The following is a 4,858-nucleotide window of genomic DNA, read 5'->3' on the forward strand; positions in this document are numbered from 1 at the left end:
TTACATGTAGTAGGCGAGGGGATAATAAACTAAGTTTTATAAGAATTAGACAAAAAGATCGATTTCCCGCCGACTTGTACAGAAACGATATGTTGTCGAAATTCTGTTCGTATCTTTTAGACATCGTATGGCCATCGCGCCATCATCGTAATCCATCGTGTAGCCTTCGTAATCCATCGTGAAGCCTTCGTGATCCATCGTGTAGGCTTCGGCGGAGATATGAAGCTTAAATACCCGTCTTCGGTTAACCTTCGTATGTCCATCTTGTGCTATCGTATATAATTTCGGCAACATCGTATAGACTTCGTTATTCATCGTACGTGCTTCAGTCACTTTTTGGTATTTTAACGAGATCGGGACCAACTTCGTACGAACTTACAATTTTCGCATTCGGGTGTCCATCGTATATAAAAATCGGGACAGTGTGACGCGGGCATAAATAAAACGAAAATATGTTGCACGACGAACGTAGGTCCACTGTCGTATGACATACAGTCAATGTTGTGCGAGCATCGTACGAAATTTGGTAATATTGAGACAATCGTGCGACTGTATCACGAGTGTCTGGTGACAGTCTTGAATTGGTTTATTTTAGTACCCACGACAATGTGTTTATAGCACGACAGTTGCCCATTAGGAACACATACTGTTATATTTGTTCCATTGGAAATAATATTACGAAATATTTCTTTACTTGGAATTTATATTGCTTGACAATGTTGCATCTTTAGTTTAATACAATTATATATTTTATAAACTGATCTTCAGAATCAAAATATATTTATGAAATAAAAAATCGATGTTGACAACAAAATATGATGTAAGAACTAAGAATACATGGATACACTCATATCTCCTTTTGAAGTGCCGGGACATCGAACATAATAAATGACCTATAAGCAAATTGGACTGAAATGTATAACTTAAGCTTCATTAAAAGTATTTCCCAGTAGGATTATATAGTAATTGATTTAAATTATATCCGTGTGGTGCAACGTGGCGTGAACGATTTCCCTATTAGTATTTTATGTCTGAAATCAATAATTCTTGTCAGTTACATAACCAGTGGTGAATATTCTAGCTCATTAAACCATAACCACGCTCTATTTATAAAAGGTTGAAATATGGAACACCAGTTCACCTTGCTGTTACCTTTAATCAATAAATAATTACTTTGTTTATTTGTATATGAATCACTAGACCAGACATATATGGATAAGATGGTTGTTTTTGTGTTTACGCGTCGTTCTTTTTGTATGAAATGTGTGGGTTTCTTTTTTTTTTTTTTTTTTTTTACACCGATGAAGGATTGACCTGAGACCATCGCGACGAATTTGTAAACATATTTTGACTGCGCAAGTGAAGGTGTCAAATATAAATTCAGTGAATTCATTTCAACCGTTGACAGTGGTAGTTGGAAAACAGGAAAACAAATGCACTTGTCTCTGAAAAATTACCTATATTCATTGTTTTATTTTGTTCAGAGTCAAGTGTCGATGCACTGAAACTATCAAGTGCAATGAATAATAATACACCCATGCAATGGCGTTTCTGTTGACTGTTTACTGGTTTCATAAATAATTCTCTTGCAAAGTGCAATGAATATGATATGTGCTTGGTTTAAAAAAAAGTAGCTGTTCGTAGATATCAATATTATTTCATGTATTCATCACTTATGTCACGAATTGTTACGAATTGTAATACTAATTCTGAGGCGCAAATAATCTATTTAGTAGTTGTATTGTATTGTATTTGTTCAATATAAGCGGGAGGTTTGGCTAGCCAGGTTCAACCCACCAATCATTCTTTAAATGTTCTGTACTGAACAAGTCAGGAATATGGCAGTTGTTATCAAATACTTCGCTTCTATGTATGTTGGAGTTTTTGTTGTTGCACTTTTTAAAATGTTCCTGTTCCTATACTGCTATTGCCTGGTTTAATACTAGAACGACGTTCTGATTAGGCAAAGTAGTATTTTTATTAATGGTCTCATTAATGATAATCATAATGATCATCAACTATTTTTCTTTCTGCCAGGGTCATATTTATGGCTTCGAATCAGCAACCGAAAAGGAATAACACATTCTTTACATATATTAATACACATGAAGCAAATACATATCAACGAAAGATGTTTCAATAATTAGAATAGCAAAAAAAAGCTAAATACGATTTGCACATTGCATGTCTTCATAACTGTAAACAGATATAAGAAGATTTTTTGTGGCAACAAAACTTTCCATAAAATAAAATAAACGTGTTACAAAGTGCTCTTATCCGAAAACATGATGCCAACACAACTATAGCTATATTGGGAAGTCGCCATCTTACTTGAATGAAATGTGTTTGGTTTACATGCAAAACTAATAATAATTTTAAGACCGAATAAAGAACATTAAAAAACTGCGTAGCGTTTGTTTAAACAGTACAAAATAAACAGCATTATATTCTAAAATTGTTGCAATTATAAGTAGTGCATATTTTTCTCTTTAAACATGCTGTTTTTTCATTATCCTGTCCATGTTAACGCTGGATAAATAACGGGAATTCCCCAATAACTGCCAGCATGTAATTTATTTAATAATAATTAATCCATTTTTATTTATTCAGTGATGTCACTTTAACTAACTACAATTTGCATGTGTGGTTCACGTGTATTTATTTAAGATATTACTTTCAAAATGACATTTATTGCATTTCAAATCTGAGACAGATCCTATTCAATGTTTTACCGCCAAAACTCTTTTGTGTTAAATTGATATGTTATACGCGTGGATTTTAACATAATGCCGATTTCATTAACAGTGAGTTACTCTTACATGGCAACTGCAATTGACGGGTTTTTAATATTGATAAACTACTGTTGTCTCTAATATTTCGTATGAATTTCAGCAACACATTTTTGATATCCTCTATGCTTTATACAACGTTATCTAAGAACAAAAACTCTAATCTTCTTGCTATCTTTTGATAAATTATCTACCTACAGTTTAAGACTTTAATTGACAATTATCAATCAGTTGCCCTGTCTTCATTTGAAGTATATTGTCAATGGTTCATACTTATATTTTATAAGTGTTTATTGTCATTGGGTCTTGGTAATCTAAATGTTTGGTGTATTCCTTTAACGTAACTTTTACACGTCTTTTATTTATAACACAGATAAGAATTTCCGTTTTAAGAAGGGACACTTTGTTATTTGTCAAATTAACTACTAACTGACTTCATCGAAATGCTATTGTTTTAATGGGCAATATATGTATTTATCAAGATAAGGGAACACACTGGCATTATCATTGATAAATATTTCCGCTTCACAAATGTATAAAGTAAAATGACAAAAATTCTGAGCTCCGAGGAAAATTCAAAACGGAATGTCCTTAATTAAATGGCAAAATCAAAAGCTCAAACACATCAAACAAATATGCAACAACTGCCATATTGCCGTCTTGGTACCTGCATTTTCTTAAGTAAATAATGATGGATTAAAACTGGTTTTGAAGCAAGCTAACACTCTCACTTGTATGACAGTCCCATAAAATTTGATTATATTGATAACGACGTGTGAACAAATCAAATACAATGTATATTGCTGAAGTCATTTCACTGAGTAATTTAAATTTTGATGATTATTCCCAATAAACTCGAAATAATCGTCTGATGAAAAGAAAGGCGAAAGATACCAATGGTACATTCAAACTCATAATTCGAAAATAAACTGACAACACCGCTACAAAAAACCCCAACAAATGCAACAGATACAATTAAAGCTGCCTCACATTTGTTTTTATAAATTATCCATTGCCAATTAAATTTAAAAATATGGAGGTCGGTTGATAACTTGTCTGCATACCAAAATTAATGATTTTGTTTTACAATAGTAAACTTTCAATAACTACTTCTGTGTTGACCTTAGCTGAATTGGCAACACCTTTTTCGAAATTTTGAGTCATCAATGCTCTTCAACTGCGTACTTTATTTGGTGTTAAATAAATGTTCACTAATGGGCGTTTTTAGACGAAACGCGCGTCTGGCATAAAAATTTCCTTATTGCAGATACCAGGATTGAAATTTTGTATAACAGACCATTCATCCTTGTATCTATGAAGAATTTATTTCCATCTCTGTGTAGCGACTTTAAAATGGCGCCTGCATATGGAGTTAATTTCTTCTAGTTGAGACGACATTCCAGAGATTCTGTTTTCTATCATAATTTCTCGAAAAAATGTAACTGTTTACAAGGTAGTGATTTTGTTAAGGGTTCCAAGTGGTAAAGTGAAATGCTATCTCTTCGAAAGTCTTTCTGACGCTCTCATGATTTGGTGGCCTATAAGGAAATATATGTGTCAAAGATATCCACGAATAATGTCATAAACACAATCCGACCTATTTCCTGCGATTGTGACATTTCAGAATGGTTAACGGATTTATACTTACATTAACAAACGACAGGTGCCACACGAAATACAGCCACTGCTTATCCTGTTTGAAGACCTGATTTAATCCCGGTGTTGGTAGAATCATCAATCTTAATTATATTGTGTTATACCCTGTAATTTTTTGTCTTTTATTTGTTTCGAATTTAGGTGTTGTAAGAAATTCTATTTTCGATTTCCCCTTTTTTTTCATTTCCGTTGTTTTAAAGGATAATGTAGTAAAACCTAAATAACAACACTTTCTTCAGTATCTATTTCTTTCTTTGAACATAACTTAAGCCCCTGCTTGTCACTTATGGTTTACAGTATAAAAAAACTATAGACCAAATTGATCTACATTTAAATTAAAATAATAAAAACTATGTAATGCGTGTATGTGGTATCCTGTACTTTTAAAACTTTCTTGACTGATTACAAAATCG

The sequence above is a fragment of the Mytilus edulis genome, chromosome 4 (assembly GCF_963676685.1).
Source record: "Mytilus edulis chromosome 4, xbMytEdul2.2, whole genome shotgun sequence".
Classification (NCBI taxonomy): domain Eukaryota; kingdom Metazoa; phylum Mollusca; class Bivalvia; order Mytilida; family Mytilidae; genus Mytilus; species Mytilus edulis.